This window comes from Falco rusticolus, chromosome 2 (assembly GCF_015220075.1).
Source record: "Falco rusticolus isolate bFalRus1 chromosome 2, bFalRus1.pri, whole genome shotgun sequence".
NCBI classification, from domain to species: Eukaryota; Metazoa; Chordata; class Aves; order Falconiformes; family Falconidae; genus Falco; species Falco rusticolus.
In genome coordinates this window covers 42,240,267-42,260,641 of record NC_051188.1, presented here as the reverse complement: position 1 = coordinate 42,260,641, position 20,375 = coordinate 42,240,267, and the positions used below count along the sequence as shown (strand labels likewise).

At 37.6% G+C, this 20,375-nt stretch overlaps 1 protein-coding gene across 2 annotated transcripts in view; it reads left to right on the top strand.

Moving 5' to 3' along the window:
- KLHL1 (kelch like family member 1) overlaps nucleotides 1-20,375 on the top strand; it is a 228,455-nt gene that overhangs the window by 165,353 nt on the left and 42,727 nt on the right. The window lies entirely within an intron of this gene.

Genomic DNA, 20,375 nt, shown 5'->3' with positions numbered 1-20,375 from the left:
TCTGCTGTTTTCTTATCAGCAGTTTCAATCAGTAGCAAAATTAAGTATGTGTTGCAGACAGGCACAGACACACGCAGATACACACAGGACATGGACGTAGCCATCCACACAGACGGCCACAGACAAGGCGCTGCCCCCAGCAGCCCCCACGTTCAGGTCTCACACCAGACACAGGCACAGGCAGCCACGTCCCCTCCTCCTCTGGGGCTGGCAGAGGCAGAAGGTCACCGGTGCAGCACACACACCACACTCTCCAGGTTCACAAACACATGCACATTTGCAGATCCTTCAAACACCGACACAACCTGTCTGTCCTCCTCACTTGTCCTGGTCCCCCCCAGTAGCTGGTTTTTCAGGATGCAGTAGCTGAAGGTTGAAGACCCCACTGGTTCCAGTAGCTGACACCACAGACCAGGGACATACAGAGCTCTGGTCTGACTCCAGGAGCAGCCCGCATGAAGCAGCAACAGAAACATGCTGTTATTACTTGTGAAATAACTAAGTGTTCACAAAAGATGAACCGAGAAGTGAGAAATGGAATGTCCCTTTTGTAATCCTGCTCTTTTTATTGATGATATCATATACCTGTCCCCACCAGTCCTCTGTATGAGTTTCTTCTGCCTTTAGTGCTAGTTCGTTTTCACCTGTATGTTTTCCATAAGGACATTTGTTAAGTTAAAGAATCATTTAGTCATAGCCTTAAAATACCTCAATGCCTCTGACATTCCAAGCAGCTGTCTGCCTACCACTTTTATTCAGATATCTGCAGCTGTCCTCTGAAATCTTGCCTGCTCTATTTAAGTAGCAGTTCTGTCTCAGCTACACAATTCCAGTGTTTTCAAATATCATGAGTGATTTACTGGGATAGATGATTTTAATGGGATGTTTACTCAGTTACATGTAATACATGTTAATATTCTTATACTTTTGGGAGTCCATTTTTTTCCAAAATATTAACACATTTAGGTTGTTTGTTTGATTGGTTTTTTAACACAAAAACATGTTTTAAAACACTTTGAACATAAATGTAAAAACATAAAAAACAGAAATCCAGTGTGTTCCCAGTCATTCTTTAGGTAGCAGTGGGAAAAAATTATAGCATAATTTACCTTAATTGTAAAATGCACTGATAAACAAGTAGTACTACATTAGCTTTGTTAGGTCAACACTGTGTACCAATGACCATCTCTGTTATCCTTTTTTCATTCTTTTTAGAAGATTCAACAGAAAAAGAATAATGGAATATATAAACAGCATTATCAGCAAAAAGAAGTATCTCTCATCAGAGTCATTAACCTAGCCTAGTAATGAGGTTATCATGGTGGGTTTTCTCGAGATTAGAATACCAAAATAAGACACAGTGAAGAATGAATAACTGAATTTTTCAGTATCTGTTTTGGCAATGTTTATCAGAACTTAATTTTCATTTTAGATTGCTTAAATGGAACAGGCAAAAGTTAGCTGTTTGAAAAAAAAATATTTAAATCCACTACTTTATAAAACAGAAAACAAGACAACTGATTTTAGGAGCATTAGTTTATCTATTGCAGAAATTCATATTTTCAGTCATTCTAATATATTCCAAGAGTTCATCATTGGATAAATGTTTGATAAACTGCAGAGAGTTTGATTTTTAGTTTCATTCACACAATAATAAACTGAAAGTGAAATGAACTGTTTCCATTCTGAAGAAATATGTATATGTTATATTTAGCTGGCAACACAACATTCTGGGGAGCAAAATCATAATTAATTAGATAACGTTAAGTAACCTCATGAAGTTCAACACCAGGAAGTATAAAGTCCTGCACTTCATCTGGAGGAACAACCCCAGTATATGCTGAGGGGCACCCAGCCGGAAAGCAGCTTGGTGGAAAGGACCTAGGGTCCTTTTTCCTCCTGCACCAAAGATCTGCGTAACAATTATTCAGATATATGGATATGCCAAAATTATACATGCAGATGTGATCCCTCATAACAGGCCTAGGAACAGAGGAAGCCGTACAGAGCAGCCATGCTCTCCGCCCCACTGTCTGCTACATGGCAGACCTTACCTGATGCATTTCTGCTGCCTACAGAGGGGGAGATGTGAGGGAATTATTCTTCCCTGTCTTCATTTGATTTTTGTTTTTCTTGAAGGCACTGGGAAAGGTTTGCCTCAATACTCACTACAGAGTATTGCCAGCAGGTCGAGGGAGGTGATCCTTCCCCTCTGTTCAGCATCGGTAAAGACACACCTGGAGTGCTGTGTGCAGTTCCAGGCTCCCCGGTATAAGATAGAGAGGGAGCTACCAGAGACTCCAATAAAGAGCCACAAAGGTGATGAAGGGACTGAAGCATCTCTACCATGTTAACTTATAACTCTACGAGGTTAATGGAGCTGGGACTGTTTGGCCCAGAGAAGAGAAGGCTCTGGAGGGGATCTCATCAATATTTATAAATGCTTGAAGGGAAGGTGCATAGAGGACAGAAAAAAGTTCTCAGAGATGCCCAGTGACAGGCCCAGAAGCAATGGGCACAAACTGAAAGACAAGGATTTCCCTATGAACATCAAGAAACACTCTTGTACTGTCAGGGTGTCTGAGCCTGTGAGCATGCCCAGAGAAGCTGTGGAATCTCTGTCTTTGAAGATATTAAAAATTGTATAGACAAGATCCTGGGCAAGTGGCTGTAGGTGTCCCTGTCTGAGCAGGGGTGTTGAACCAGATGACCTCCAGAGGTCCTTCCCAACCTCAACTGTTCTGTGATTCTGTAACATGATAGTGTAATTGCAGAGTAAAGGTGGAGCTTGGCTAATTACTTCACCAGAGGAATATGAAATACACTGGCTAATGACTAATGAGATAATTACATGCATAAATCACACTAAAATTCTCTTCTCAGCCAGTTCTTACAAGTGTTAACGTTATTACTTGCTTCTTTTCACTCCTGTGAATTCAGTGTGTTTCAGAACATTTAGACTCACAGGCCAATTTACAGTTACAGTACTGTGATTTACCTGTGCATTTCTAAGTAGAAAAAAATCCAGATTGTAACACCATCTGGTAGTTTTTCAGTACTAATCTTGCATCATTTAGTTTCTGGCATTTTTCAGTGTAGTTAACTTCTGAAATTGCTCATTAAGTTCTGGTTTAAAAAAAAAAAAGAACCTGAAGTGATCTGTTCTGAAGCCTCCACAGCTTCAAATATTAGGGAAGAGCCAGTTATCATGCAGAAGAAAAATGTCGTCACCCCACAAACTCCCCACCTTGCCCATCTGTTCCTCTGGTTCTTATTAACGCCTGTTGGTACAACCTATGGGGTCAAGCAGACAGCACAAGGGGTGGCTGCCTTCATAGGTATATTTGAAGGATTATTCTCCCAAGAACACCTCTGTGTCCATCCTCATTACTTCCTTGCTGCTTGCTATATTTTCTGACATTACCAGTGCAGAAATTTTATGTCTGAGTAAAGTACACAGAGAAAAAAAAAAAAAAAAAAAAAAAAGGAAACCTTGTATATGATCTAGAGAAGAGACATACAGGCATTTGGGCAATTTAGAGAACCTCTGATTTTCTCTAAATTTAGAGAAACCGTAGCTTTTCCCATACACTAACCAGTGTTCTCTGGTCACCCAAGTTTTATTAATGGTTGTTACTACTGGGATTGGCTTTGGAGTAAGGCAAATCATTTCATCCAGCACAAATCCTGGATGTTGTTCTGGAGGCAATTCTCTGCTGAAACCACCCCCAACAGCCAGTGTGGATAAGACTTCAAAAATGTTGGTACCTCCTGTCCTGTGCAGTCCCCCAGCTCTATTTTGCGTCTCATAAATCTTCATGCCAAATTCTAGGAAATGCTCCAAAAGGCTGTAGTCTCAGGCATAAGAACATCCAAGTATGCTTCAGTACAGCTCTCATCTTATTTTCAACACTCTCAACTGGAAAATCAAATGAACAACATATTTATCTCTTTGGACTACAGAAGGCACCATATAGAGCCCATTGGGTACTGGGTATTAGCTGGCTCCTATCCATGTGAGTCAGGGATAGCACTATTTACAACACATTTACCTTAGAGGGAAGTAATTGCAGTAAAACAGAATCTCCCAGGAACTGAGCCAACAGCTAAGCAGTGTGGATGAGCATCTGTACAGCTATAATGATAAATAATAAAAGAAGGCTGGAGGTAATGGGAAATTGGTGATGTTGCAGTGCCACACTGCTCAATTCACATCATTTAAATGAAATCATGATCAAAAGACCTTATTTATTTCTTATGATACATAATTAACATGCAATTAGATGAACTATGTGTTAAGGATCAATATCAGTCATGCAGTAGATAAACTGCAATACGAAACACTTACAAAATACGAATTAATTTCTTCAAATGTCTGAACACCTTCTTGAGCAAATCCCTGAAGGTTCTAGTCATGGACACACACGTACACACATGTATACACATACACATGCACAAAAACAGATACATGCACTCCCTTTCTCACAGCTGGTGCAGGTCACCACCACCACCCCCAGCAGTGGGTGCTCCACTGGCTGCATCCCCCTCCTACAGGACATGCAGCTGTCCCAGCATTTGCTGCTGTCCACATGTAGAACTTTTATTTTTACTTTTAACACCTTATTTGCATAAGTTCCAGTGGGAGCAGGACTGCTTTTAAAAGAGGCATGTGTTTTGCTGATGAGCAAAGGTAGACTAGTATACTGCATGATATAAGTCATTAATACAAGGGGCTTTTGTAAGTTTTAGACCAGATAAAAACATAAAATAAACCATGAATGTTTTATATTGTAAAACATAATACTGTATTACAAAACAAAACACCCAACACTAAAGGCTTTACCTAAAATGACTGTCAAAAAGCTGTCATTTTTGATCTCTTTAAAATATAAACGTTAGTGGAAAAAGCTGGTATTAGTTTTAGAAAATTCTGATCATATTGAATAACTGAACATTCCCGAAAGTGTTCTGACATTTATTCATGTTACTTTATGGCAAATCCTTATAACATTTTAATTTTAAATATTTTTTTTACTCAAAAATGTAAGATATTTTTGTGTACAAGATACAGATTTTTGGAGTGCTTAAAGGAACTTCTTACAGTCTAACTAGAGTGGTGAACTGCTGCCCTGTTTTCTGTATACTTCTTTCTTTACCAAGAGATTCTCCTCGATATCTGTGTCTGTAACCTATTTACATTTGTTCCACTTGAGTAACTGCCTTTTCAGTTCAAAATGTAATGTTGGAGATCACTAGATCAAGGTCATAATTTTGCACCTACTCACAGCAGCATCTTTAAATCTTGAACAAAATCGTCAGAGTACACGTCAGCAACAGCTTTAGTAATAGAAAAATCAGCAGAAAGTCTCACAGGGAAAAAAGAAATAGAAATTTTGTGATTATAAATTTAGAACTCCTGCCGTACTTCATGGGTTTAAATACTGAATCATTCTAGCTATGAGGAAAAAACGTACCTTTATGGTGGAAATGTCTGCCTTGAATCGAAGGTGGGGTCTGGGGCAAGGGGAGATGTTAGGTATTTGTACCTGCTTCTGAAGTAATTTTCACTTTGTGTATACCAAAATTTCTGCAGTTATACATAGCTGAAGTGAATACATTGCTCTCGTAGTCTCAGACAGTCTTCTTGAAGTTTATCTGATTTCATGCAGCCTACATCAGGTTGTTCAAAAATACTTGATAACGTCTTTGAAAGACAGGCTCTAAATATTTCTTCATTTGACTTAAAACATTGTGTTACAAACAATATTGCAATAAATTTCTTCTTTTTCATGCAATGACCTTGCTATTTGTCTTCAATCATCAATTATGTAAAAAATATGAGAATGACAATTGGCTTTATAAAAAATTCTTGATTTACAGTCATTATCAAGGAAATGTAATATGCCTGGCTTCAGAAAAAGAGGAAGTGTAATAGGAAGATAATTAAAAGATCACTTAAAAAGGTTTCACTTGAAAAGGTTTCACCAAAAAATTTCACAATTTCACAAGCTTACAAATGATAATGAAAACAAAAAAAATAGAGATTTGTATTGTGCGATGCTGTACTGACTTTTAGATGAAGGTAAAATAATGAGATCTAGTACTTGTATTATTTCATCAGAAACGTTAAATGGTAGAATCACATACACCCATGCTGTGTACACAGAGGAGCTGTCAGCAGCAGTTGGACCATCATGAAAAACTACCCTGATCATTTACAGTACTTTCATTTAAAACATTTTTTCTCTGTAGATCTGTCATTACTTCATAAACCTTTATTAATCAGGGCTTATAATGCCCTTGAAAGTGTGCACAATACACAGAGCTAATCTCATCCAATACTCAGTTGGACCTTAAGTAGAATATAACTTAAAAAAAAAAAAAAAAAGATTGAAATATATCAGGGACATCAAGAAAAATACTTAACTTATCAGAAGTGGTTTGTGCTGCCACAGTCATGGTATAGGTTTTACATTTGCCACACACTGTTGTTTATTATGCAAATAGCTATTAAATGGATTCTGTTTCACCTCTCTGTTTTTTTTTCATACTTTCCAGTACTTCAGTATTACTCACTGAAATACCTCAGGATTTTTTAGAGATCTATACCTCTGAGAAACAGGTGTTTGTGCATGTGTATGTGTATATTAATTGATTAAGTGTGTAGTATGTTTATTATAAAAGCCTCAATATTCCATGTACTTGCTTTTCTTTAATCTTTCATATCCAATATCTTAAAAGCAGTCTAATGTCATGTTTTTCCTTTTTACCATTAGATGACTAAAAAACCACTGGAGTGATACACAAGTGAAATCAACTATAATAGAATACATTTTTAATGTAATTTCATGTAATTTTATATATGTAGCAGTATTTTAATTTCTAAATTACATTTATAAATTAAACCACTGTGTTATACATCTGTTTTGTTTTATAGGAAAATACGTCTCTCTCTGCATAATCAGCACATGTGCTGCAGCCAAAAATAAATATTGATTTTTTGCTTTGTTTGGTTTATTCATATCTTCACATTTTTGGAAGAAAATATACCACAATGTCTTCCCAGATGCTTCTTTCCATACTGCTATTCTTAGGAAATTGGATTTTCCAGTTTTCTGAAACATTTAATCAGAATTACTTTGGCTTTTCCATGGGGATCAGAAAGAAGTAGTTGTCTACAGATGTCTAACATTGGTAAGACATCCTGTCACAGCCTGTGTAGACTGGGGTAGGCAGTACTAACCAACATTGCTAATTTTTTTGAGTCTGCAGTTTGCAGAATGCTTCAGTTAGGAGTTGGCTTTGCTGACTGCCATTACTAGAGCCAACTCCTAATTGAAGCAAGGTTTAAAATATGTTGTTTGACTCAAGATATGAATCTCACCTTAGAAGCAGTGAACGTGAATGGGGAGAGAGACCCTTCCCTCTTTCTACTAGATGCATATGTCCAGGGGATACTCTATAGTCCCTCCAGATCAGGTGGCAAAGAGTGACTCGTGGTCCTGCAATGTAATTATTGTTTATGCATGCACTTGTTCAGAGTTAATGAAATAATGTGAGGCCTGTGTCACAGACAACTAGAATGGTGGGTTTATATCAGGGTTTGGATGCTTAATATTGTGTAGTTCTTGAGCTTAGAAAGACTGCTAAGATGCTTTTCAAAGTTAGTGCAGGATGGAACGAATCAAACATGCTGCATTCTTATCCGGTCTACCAATGAGAAGTGAATGTTGCACCCAGGTTTTCCTTCCTTTTTTTGTGTCACTGCTCCCACCAGAACATAGTAAAGAACAGATGAATGAAATATAAGCTTTCAGGACCAGGGAGTGAGCTGGAGGCCATGCTGTTTGGCAGTATAGATGCATTCTGTTCATCTAGTTACTCTTTGCTCCCAACTGAAAACTGGCTGGATGTAGACACAAGGACAATGCAGTAGTTTTACCAGCCCAAAGTCCAGGACTTATGTACAGGTCAAGTACACAGCTTTAAACAAATAATTTATGTTGTAAAAGGTAGTAATACATTACCTATCACAATGCTCCCAAGATACTCAGTCTTTAACATCTTTGCCTTTTTTGGTATGAAAACATTGTTATCTCTTTTTATTTATAGGGAAACTCAAGCACAGAGAGGAGAAAAAAAAAATCCCCATATTGGATTTAGGTACCAAAATATTAAGTGTGGATATAATTTATCATTAAGTGGCTACTTCCTAGAATGGATTCCTATGTGAAGTGCTTTGCTTTGATTTACAAGACACAGGAGAGTAAGCTCAGTGGATGGGAACTGTGAACTTAAGTGCATCTATCAAGATGTTGTCTACAGCTAATCAAAAGGGAAATGCAGAAGTCAGAGGTGTCCTAAGTCATATGCACTATGCAACTTCTGGATTTTGCTCATGATTCCTATCCCTCACCTTCTTTTCCTGACTGCTAAAACTGAAAAGAAAACAAGAAAACACACAGCTCTTCTGCAGAAAAGATTGTAAAAAGCATTCATATAGGAACTTTAGGATAAACATTCTCCTCAAACTCCTGCTCCAGAAGATCTTAAATTCCTTTGTATAATAAAGAAACAAATAAAAGATATAAAAGTGAAGTTTCTAGAATAGGTCCTGTAAGGTCAACTCTTCACAGACATGATGGGATTCAAACTTTCCGATTCAGGAGCAGACAAGAGAAAGACAAGTTAGGATAAGGCTAAGAACACAGTTGATTGTCTTACTCTATTCCCTGCAACATCCTGGTTTTATGTCAGCACAAAATTCCTTATTATCTCTTTAAATTTTGTCAATCTTAGACATCACTTTAAAATGTAATGTTTTCTTCATGGACTACCTACAATCTTTCCTCTCAACCCTCTGTCTCTTAATCTCCTGTGTGTTATCCCACATCTTTTGTCCCTCAGTTACATCCTTGGCTCCATTTCTTTGCATGTTTCTCTCTTCTGACTTCTATTTTTCCCTCCAAATGATTCTAAAATATTACAAGTAATGTATGAGTAGTGTGAAGTGGTGCTGTTATTTTAAAGGGTGTAGATAGTGGCCTTCAGAGAAGAAATAATTATCTGCAAAGTCCCTCCCCCATCCCCCCCACCCCACCCTCACTCCCAGGAGTTTGGGGAAATTGCAAAGGATGCTGTAAAAGGAGCCTTCTATGAAACGGCAAAATACATAGGGCAGAGCATGTAAAAAAACAGATGGGAAAAGTGGTGATGTAGCCATGTATACTGTATGGATATGTCGGTTTGGGGCCAGTAATTGTCCAAATCACAGGGATTTGCATAATTTAAAAACTACCATACAGCTGTGGGTCAGTAACTTATGAAAAATCTCTATATGCAAGCCGTGATAATTTTATTGGAGAATCATATTAAGTAATATTTGAACCAATATTAAATTCAAGGTTATAATTACTTAACAGCAGGAGTAGAACCATCAATGAGTTGAAAGTAAAAGAACTATGAAATATTAACAAAGTTTTAATTTTATTTTAAAATGTTATGAGTCACACTTTGCAAATTCTATACTTGGTTTACAATTAAGGAGTTATTTTAGTCACCACTCAGAGGGCAGGGTTACTCTTTCAAGAGTAACAGCTTTTCAGGACAGAAATTTTATCTTCGAGTCCTTTATAAAGCACCTTCCAAATGCTCAGTGAAGTACTGGGAATGAACAGCCCCTCGGCTCCTGGATAGCTTGGTGAATGAATGTTGAGAGAATGCTACAATCCATCTATACAAAGTAGTTTGGAACATTTCAGTTCCCTAAATTGAGTAAGTATCCTGGAACATTTCAGTTCTCTGAACTGAGTAAGTATCCCTCCTTAAAAATTATGTGTTTTGAAGATACATCTTCAAAGTTCTCAACTATAGTAGCACAGGAAAGGGAACAGGGTACAATAGCAGGCAGTTAAGGGGCTTGACAAAAAAGCATTTTATTGTCACTGTATCTGTTTCGAACAAGAAAATTAAAATCTGCAAGAAGTAGTAATAAAACTATAATGAGTTACAAATGCTGAAAAAAATGTTAACTTGGTTACTTTAGGAAACATGCAGCGGTGGTACTACATAAAAATGTTATCTAATAATTAGAATTTGTGAACATTTAATTCTTCACACCAGAACTCTAGAAAAACAAAAACATTTGGACTACAGTTAATGAAGTATGTTATGTATGTGAACCAGGTTATGCTTGAAAAATGAAGCCTGAAAATAGTTGTTGCCTCCTAAAACTTTTGTTTTGAAATTATCTATTAATTGAAGTTATTTTAAAATGTCAGTGGTGTTTTATCTAAATTCTCATAAAAAAACAAACAAATGCAATAGAAATAATTGCCAAGGGTCTATTTCCTTGTCTTTAACTGCCATAGCCTGCATCATCAAAACCTGTGTGGTCTTTCCCCTTTCATTCTAATGTAGGAAGGTACTAACAACAGACACTAGAACTAGAATGTGGTTCACCTAAATTTTAGTGTTTACACTATAGTTCTGTACAGCTAAACTATACACTTAATGCTCACTATAGTCAATATGGATGGAGATAGTACAGTTGGTCTCGTAAGACCGACATTTGCTAGACCTCTGCAGCTGCGCAGAATCTATTGGCAACACAAACAAACCAAACTGCAGATACCTACATTTTCATGTTTGAAGGTGTATCCTTCCCCGCTCTTGATAGGATGAACTGAATGCATCCTAGCTATCGAAAACAACCAGGAAATTGAACAAAGGAAGAAACTGTGTCTGTTATGAGAATATTATAGCACTGTGGCTGTAGTGGAGTATCACTACTCTATTTGTACTGTTTAAATTAACCTCCTACCTATCTGTATGTGCCTGCATTCCTGCACTGCAAAAATATTTGTCTGTTTGTGGAAACATCACATCATCTCACCTTCATGTTACTATCTGCTTTTATCCTTTTCCTTTCATTTCCCCCTCCCCCCCCCCATTTATTTACCTCTACCTAGTTAAATCTAGCAAATAAACATATGGCCATAGAATTAACCAATATTTCCAGCTATCATATTATTTATTTTTGTATGCCTTACTACTTCTGCCTGTGTCTGGTTTTCAGTCTGTAATATATATAGAGAGAGTTGATTTTTCAATTGATTTTTGCAGTGCCTAGCACAACAGGACATATTTGTGAGTGCTTCTATACATACTACCACATTAAACATGATTAATAATGTATATTTTTCTGGCCCTGAAATATAGAGCCTGTTTAAATACTGCATTTATTTGTTTTCATTTATTTAAATCAAAAGTAATAAATTTACAACTATTTGCAGTTTTAAGTGCACCACCACATTGTTATTAACACAATAAAGTCACATCAACGTTAACAGTAAATTCAACAATAAGCTTTTCATTGATGATTTCAGTTTCCTACAGCTTCAACACAGTTTAGCATCACTCTTTTCTTTACATGTAGTGTTGAATTTATTTATTTATGTTTCTTCTCCTTTCTGTTCATTTTTTCCCTATACTTCTGACAGTTTTCTGTGGCATCTGATAAAATCGTTACTTCTTGAACCTGTGAAACGGAGGTTTAATCTAACACCACGGGGTCTCCGACAGAAAGATCACTGTTACACGTGCCTGTTATTTAGCTGTACCATGAGAAGACTCCTATAAGGTTTTATATGTGTATATATATATATATATGTCAGTATCTATGTTACTGTGAAAAGCCTACAGAGAAAAAAAAAACTGTTATAAAGTTTGCTAGACAGTTATACACCCTTTACAACCTGTAGACAAGTTGGAGCATATACGGTCTCTCTGTTTCAATCACGTTTCCGGTTTCCTGTTTTTTTTTCTGATATCATACTAGTTTAATAAGGGACTTGCATATTTCTTCTTTTTACAGTCATGTAAATGTTTTAACAGTTTGTAGAGAACAAGTATGGAAGTTGATATGACAACAGAAATGAATGTTTTCATGAAAAGCATGAAAAAAGCAAGATTTCTGCTAAAACAAAAAAAGCAACATATTTAAAGATGTGTTATGGACTAAAATTACATCAACTTCTGCTGAGAAGTAGAGAGATGGAACGTCAATAAAAAATTGAAGTACATACAAAGGTTAAGTTTAATGTGACTCATAATTTACTCTTAATGACTTACTGATTACTTGCTGTAAAGACAGGTGTCCATCATAATCACTCTGACCTGCTTAATCCCCAAGATACTTATAATACCACTGACTGCCTAAAGTCAACGGGTGTCTCTTGTAGAGAATATATTTGGAAAAATATCTCTCACAGTAAAATGATGCAATACCTGCCATATTTCATATTTGTCTGAAGTTTTTACATCGTTTTTACTCACATAAGTATGCTTGCAATCTGTGGTTACTGCCCCACTACTCTTTTAAGTGAAAAAACAGTCTTTTATAAACATCCATTAGTTTCTTATTATCCCAATTTTTTTAGGGAAACAAGTTACACACTTTCATGCATGATGACAAAGGCTATAACTTGGCATTTTATTTTATGTTTTAAGGATGTATTTGTGACTAGCATAGTTTCCTAGAGCTTTGTGCAGTGAGCTTTTGCAGTTTTCTGCTGTGTTTTGAGAGTCGGTTGGATTGTTGAGTTGTCTCTGTCTATTCATCTTGTTTTGATAGCTCTAGTCATTCCACTGTCTCAGGGGCTAGAAACCAACACCCTCTGTCAATATTGAAAGAAAAAATTGCGATCAGGAATTGCTCTTATTACATACTTTTTAAGGAACTCTTATACTCCTGTTATTATAGTATTTTAATTTCTTTATCTCAAAAATAGAGACTTAAAGATAGACAAATACTCTATTCTCCTTTCCCCATTTTATTTACAGATTCAAAATTGACATGTATATTTAAAAATATATGCATGTATCTCAGTATAAAATGTATGCATTATATATAAACATATGTATATATGTAGAATATTAACTTGAACTCATGCTTGCATTCAGTTCAGGTTCTCACCTGCCTGCACGTCTACACCTGATAAGAAAATGTTGTGACGCTATCAGTGATGGACTGAAATTGTATACCTCTATTTTGATATTGCATTTCACCTCACCATTGCTGGTTTACTCTCAGGCTCTACCATGACAAATGTCCAGTGTCCTACCACAGTGGAGTGCGTGCTGCAATTAACAAAGCAGTTCTCATTTCTTTGAAATCTTTTTCTGACAGTATGGCAGGACTGCTGCAGGGGCTTGCTGGGCACAAGAGGGCTGTCTTTACAGCAGCTGTTGGGTGCTGTGGCCACAGTCCAATCGAGCTGGTATTAGAGGTTTAGCTGGACAATCTAATGGATTTATTCCAGTCTGTAACCTAGATTTATTCCCTTTAGAAAGAAAGGTTTGTAGAAATGATTGCAGATAAGGAAGAATCCTGGTGCTTATCCAGTTACTGTCCAAGTAGGGGACCGGAAATCAAGAGAGCTGAGAGATTTATCAATATGGATATGACCAAAGAAACAGTCTGGTTAATCAGCATCAGGAAGAAGATTTTCAGGACAGAGTTCAGGTTTATGCAGAAAATGAATGCTGCTGCCTGGCAGTTGCCTAACATCTTTGTTAACAAAAAGGCCAGCTAATACGAGAACAAGATGACAATGAGAATAACCTATTCTAAAGAGAAGTGTGGTCTTCTACGGCAATGAGGCAAAAACCTCTGTAAAAGGATTTTCAAGAGGTCCCTGAAGTACAAGCCTCTGGAAGAGCTCTGACTGTCACAGTGCACTACAGCAAGCCCCACAGCTTTTCTCACTGAACCAGCCTAATGTATAACCTGCTTAGAGAGTGAATCTGGCAGTGAGCTCCTGGAGCCTTTTTGCATCTTAAGTTATCCTCTGCAGTCAGGCACGCCTGTGTCAGGAACCAAAATGCAGTGAATATTTTTATATGTATATTTTGAAAAAAGGACAACAACCTCTGCATAAAACTCCAGCCATCTCTACACAAATCATGCCTCTTATTTGCTACCTTCCAGGGGACCATGTGGTGTGGGTCCAAACTGCTGAGACTGGCATGCAGAAGAAGATACAAAATTGAGTTCAGTATCCAAAAGACTGCCAGAGTGCTGGGTATTGTGAAATCAAAAAATGTTTGCTGACATACCCTTTCACTCCCACTGCAGTTTCTCTGGGGTTTTGCTGGTCAAGCACCGCTTACTTGTCAAATTCCTATTGCATGTATTTTTTGACACCTGATCAGCTTCATCCTTTTCTGCAAGCCTTGTTTCTAAAAGATAATAACTTTCCACAAAGTAAAATAAACTTTGGAGAGGTTTCTCCATTATAGGGAGCTTAGTCCTCCATATTGTAAAGTCTAGGAACAGCCACAAGAGAGGATATGGAATGAAAGTCCTGAAGGCCAAAGGAGCCCAGGAAGGCTGGACATTCTTCAAGAAGGAAATCTTAAAGGTGCAGGATCAGGCTGTCCCCATGTGCCAAAAGATGAGCTGGCAGGGAAGAAGACTGGCCTGGCTGAACACAGAGCTATGGCAGGAAAAAAAAAGGAGGGTTTATGACCTTTAGAAGGGAAAAGTAACTCAGAACTATAAGGATGTTGCAGGGAGAAAATTAGAAGGGCCAGAGCCCAACTAGAACTTAATCTGCCTAATGCCATGGAAGACAATAACAAGTATTTCTATTAATATATTAGTAACAAAAGGGTAGCTAAGGAGAATCTCCATCCTTTATTGAATGTGGGGAGAAACATAGTGACAAAGGATAAGGAAGAGGCTGAGATCCTTAATGACTTCTTTGCCTCAGTCTATAATAGTTAGAAAGGTTGTTCTCCAGGTAACCAGGCCCCTGAGCTGGAAGACAGAGATGGGGAGCAGAATGAATGAAGCCCCCATAATCCAAGGAAAAATGGTCAGTGACCTGCTACACCACTTAGACATACACAAATCTATGGGGCTGGATGGGAATCACCCAAGAGTACTGAGGGAGCTGGTGGAGGAGCTCACCAAGCCAGTCTTATTCATTCATCAGCAGTCTTGGCTAACTGAGGAGGTCCCAGTTGTCTGGAACTTAGTAAATGTGATGCCCATCTACAAGAAGGGCCAGAAGGAGTATCCAGGGAACTACAGGCCTGTCACTCTGACCTTGGTACCAGGGAAGGCTCATCTCCATGAGCAGATCAGCTTGAGTGCCATCACATTGCATATACAGGACAACTAGGAGATCATGCCCAGCCAGCATGGCTTTATGAAAAGCAGGTCCTGCTTGACTAACCTGATCTCCTTCTGTGACAAGGTGACTCAGTGGATGAGGGAAAGGCTGTGGATGCTGTCTACCTGGACTTTAGTAAAGCCTTTGACACTGATTCCCACAGCATTCTCCTGGAGAAACTGGCTGCTCACAGCTTGAATGGGTATACTGTACACTGGGTAAAAAGTGGCTGGATGTCCAAGTCCAAAGAGTGCTGGCGAATGGAGTTAAATCCAGTTGGTGGCTGGTCACCACAAGTGGTGTTCCCCAGGGCTTGGTATTTGGCCTGTTTCTCTTTAATATCTTTGTTGATGATCTGGACAAGGGGATTGAGTGCACCTTCAGTAAGGTTGCAAATGATACCAAGTTGGGTGAGAGTGTTGATCTGCTTGAGAGTAGGAAGGCTCTGCAGAGGGGTTTGGATAGGCTGGACTGATGGGCCAAGGCCACTTCTATGAGAGTCAACAAGGAGAAGTGCTGGGTCTTGCACTTGGGTCACAACAAACCTATACAATACTATAGGCTTGCGGAAGAGTGGCTGGAAAGCTGCCTGACAGAAAAGGACCTGGGGGTGCTGGTTGACAGCTGACTGAACATGAGCCAGCAGTGTGCCCAGGTGGCCAACAAGGCCAACAGCATCCTGGCTTGTATCAGAAACAGTGTGGCCAGCAGGACTAGGGCAGCGATCATCCCTCTGTACAGGGCACTGGTGAGGCCACACCTCAAATACTGCATTCAGTTTTGGGCCCCTCACTGCAGGAGGGACGTAGAGGTGCTGGAGTGTGTCCCAAGAATAGCAACGAAGCTGGGGAAGGGTCTGGAGCACAAGTCTTAGGAGGAGCAGTTGAGGTAACTTGTTTAGACTTGAGAAAAAGAGGCACAGAGGAGACTTTATTGCCCTCTACAAATACCTGACAGGAGGCTGAAGCATGGTGGGTCTCGGTCTCTTCTCTCGAGTAACAAGTGATAGGACAAGAGGAAGTGCCCTTAAGTTGCATGAGGCAAAGTTTACATTGGATGTTGGGAAAAATTTCTTCAGTGAAAGAGTGGTCAAGCATTGGAATAGTCTGCCCAGGGAAGTGGTTGAGTTCCCATTCCTGCAGATATTTAAAAGATGTATAGATGTGGCACTTAGGGACATGGTTTAGTGGTGGACTTGGCAGTGTTCAGTCATAGAATCGTGGAATAGTTTGAGTTGGAAGGGACCTTAAAGATCATCTAGCTTCAACCTTCCACTAGACCAGTTTGTTCAAAGCCACACCCAGCCTGGCCTTAAACACTTCCAGGGATGGAAATGCTTTCTAATGTCCAGTCTAAACCTCCCCTGGTGCAGCTTCGAGCCATTCCCGCATGTCCTATCACTGGATAGCAGGGAGAAGAGCTCAGCACCTCCTTCTTTACTTCCCCTCCTCAGGAAGCTGTAGAGAGCAATGAGGTTGCTCTCCACCCTTCTTTTCCCCAAACCAGACAAACACCAGGTCCTTAACCATTCCTTATAGGACAGTCCTTCCAGCCCTTTTACCAGTTTTGTTGCTCTCCTCTGGATGCATTTGAGTACCTTAACATCCTTCTTAAATTGTGGGTCCCAGAACTGCACACAATAGTGAAGGTGAGGCTGCACCAACACTGAATACAGCAGGTTAATCACCTGCTGTGACCTGTTGGTTATACTGTGATGCACCCCAAGATAGTTTAGAGCTTCTGCTTTTATTCATTTTCAGAGCAAGTTAATTAATTCATAGCATTTCTGTGATGTCAGCATTTGACAATGTAATACTTTCTTTCTGAAGTATACGTAAATCATAAAATACATGATGGATGAAAAATCAATATTTCAATGTGTTACTAAGTTTATAGATCCAGAGGAGCCAACACTATTTTAAGTAGCTAAACCGGTTTATCTAGTGAAATTCTGTTTGACATAATCAAGGTTTTGCCTCTTCTCCTCTCCTAGGTCCAGAAAATCCTTTTACATTCAAAATCAAATCAGTTGAACTAAAGAATCTATTACTTTGTCAAAAAAAATAACCCAGTTTTATTCCTAGGAAAGGTGGATGATTGTTCTCTTTTTTCAATCTAAATTCTCCCAGTACAACTCCATTTGTATGGGTACAAAGAATAGTCTAAACATTACTAAAAAAAAAAAAAAAAGTAGGCTTAAAATGCAAACCACCTTAGTATAATTCTTATTGACTCCATCTAGGGTAAATTTACGGAATCATGGGCTCTAGAGCTAGATGAGAAATCTCGTGTCATGTGTTTGGATCCCCTGTTTTGTAGGATTCAGTTTAGTATGGTTGAAATGCGTTTGTTCTCAATAATCTCCAGTTAAAGATATCCTAAAAGCTATGCTGATAACTTTCAGTGGTTCTGCCAGCTTTTTATTATTTTTTTTTCCAGTTTAAATATTAATCTTGCAGAGCCATTGCAATCAAAACAGTTTAGAACAGAACAGCACTAGGGCAAGACAGGGTGGTTTTTTGTTGTTGTTTTTGGTGGTTTTGGTTTTTTTTTTTTTTTAATTACAGTTCTTTGGTGTTTTGTTTCCCATGACAAGTACCTAACCAGAAACAGTGATCTATATGTCGTTAAACCAAATGTAATTCCATGACTTTAATTATGAATGGCTTAATGCTTAACTGTTTTGTGTGTGTTCTTATAACCCATCCAATTTGAAAAAGCACATTTAAAACAGTATTAATGTCTGATGTGTGGGGTAAATTTTCCTCTCTTTAAGTTAAACAGAAGACTTCTGTTTAAGTAGTTATGTTGAGAGTGACAGTCTGTAAGGAAATGTTAAGCTTTTATTTCATGACTATGTATTTTTTTCATTGATAGTTTTTTATGTAAATAGCAAATAAATAACAAGAAATTCAAAGAAATATATGACATACTGGAAGGTGAAGAGGATTGCAATGGTCCTTTATTCACACAGTATTTAATTTCACAATCTTAAATAAAATTGTATCATATATGAGGTTTTACCTTGTTAGAAGTAATTCATGCCTAGGAAAAGAAACTGATGGCCACAGCCTCCATCCCAAATCGTGCAATCACAGACTCATAGGATAATTCGGTTGGAAGTGACCTCAGGAGATCTCAAGTCCAACCTTCTTCTCAAAGCTATGAGATCAGACAATATCCATTTTCCTCTTGAAAATGCTCAGTTTGCTTGACTGTCTTCATGGTGAGGACATGGCACCATTTTTAAAAAATTAATTGGTTTTTTGTTTGTTTGTTTAGACAAGCTTATATCCAGCTGTATACTAAGACTTCTCCATGACAGGACTGATGTGTTAACAGAACAGGTGACGTTACTTCATTTTGTGGTTGGGGCTATAAACAGAGGTCACAGCTGCTTCACTATTTACTGTAGGAACAGGGGAGATACTATAGGTGTTTCCTACACAGCTGTTTTCTGTTTAGGCTTTGTTGTGTACAGCTTTAGCTGGTGGTTGAGATGGTCTATTAAGTTTTACTCACTTTAAAAGTTGCAGGCTTATCGTCCATGCTGAGAGTCACTAAAGTCAAGGAATGACATTCTTTCCTTGGCTCAGTGTTTTTTGAAAAAAGTCTAGAGAATACAAGACTGGTATGATGTGATGCAGCTGGCCTGAGTGCAGTGATGGCATGTACTAAAAAAACCCTATAGTGACTAGTGATTTCTGATAAAAAATCTAAGTCTAAAGCTCTTCCTGTAGGAAGACTGTTATCAAAGTTAAAAAGATGTCACTTCCATGTTCTTGTTCATGTGATCTTAGCTCCATGGAAAGTCTGTGGGCATTCCACGGTTGGGAACTGAACTGACTGGTGTGAATTAAATAGAATTCAGCCAAAAAAGACTAAAAATATGCTTTTATGCACATTGGCAAGATATCTATAATGTTTGGTTTATTCCATGATCTCTTCTTCATCAAGAACCATGGTAACTTAAGAGGTCTGTTTCTGCCTGCATTGCAGTTTGGAATGTATTATATTCATGTTCTCAATACTAAAGACCATTTCATAGGACTGGTACCTTTTCTACTTTTTTAAAAAAACATTATTATTATTAATATTATTCATATTGTTGCTGTTGTTATTACTATCGTTAGTAATATTACTAGTATTACTGGTATTATTAGTATAGATTAGCAAGGCACCTTACCAGATAAACAGAATTCAGGCACTCCAGGAACTGCTGGATTAGATGCTCAATATGTAAATTAATAAAACATTGTGGCAAACTTAGACTTAACCAATATTAGAAAATATATAGTTGAGTATAATTCAAAGACTGTATTTGTTATGTTAGTAAGATTTTCTGAAATTGGAATGACAAAGCTTGTAAACTGTACTTTTTAACATTGAAGTAGACGGCATTATATAACTCACATGCTACAGTTCTAGATTTTAACATTAATAGATTTCAGATGTAAAAAAATCAAGAGTTATAACTTCATTAATACGCATCATTATTATACTCCCTGCAGCACCACCAAACAACAGTATCAAATAATCTGTATTTTTTTTCTTTCTAACCTGAAGATTAATACGTTTACACAATTCTCAATTTTAAATTAGGGGCAAGAAAATAAATAAATATCTCTCTCTCAAAAGAACACAAAAATTGCTTCATCTATCTTATGCCTTCATGAAAATAGCAGGGGGTTTAACACATCCAGTTGAATTGTACATTATTGCTGCTCTGCTCCACTTAGATACAAATTGAATTTAAATTATAACTTTTTTAGTTCAATTAACAGAAGTATTGCTTTCATGATGTTTGTTTGCACTTGGTTCATTGCTTTTATGTTACAAAGAATGAATGAATCCTAAAGGAATTATTTCCCATGGAATTCTAACCTTTTATTATAATCCACATAGTTAGTTGGTAAAGCTTAATAATTACGTTGATCTTTTCTGTAGGAATATTTAAATTCTGGAAATGAAGCACTGTGTGTATGCAAAAATAAAACATGGGTTACATTTCAAATGAATTATCAATGCTTTCTCTTAAGGATCAGCTTAAATCCATCTGTCATTTAAATATTTGTGCTTTTGCTGTACGTTTACTTTTCCTACATTCATGTTACAATTAATAGTATGCATTACTCTCACTTTCTGGAATCTAGTTATTAATTATACTTCCTTTATCCCTCTGTTTTTGTTAATAAA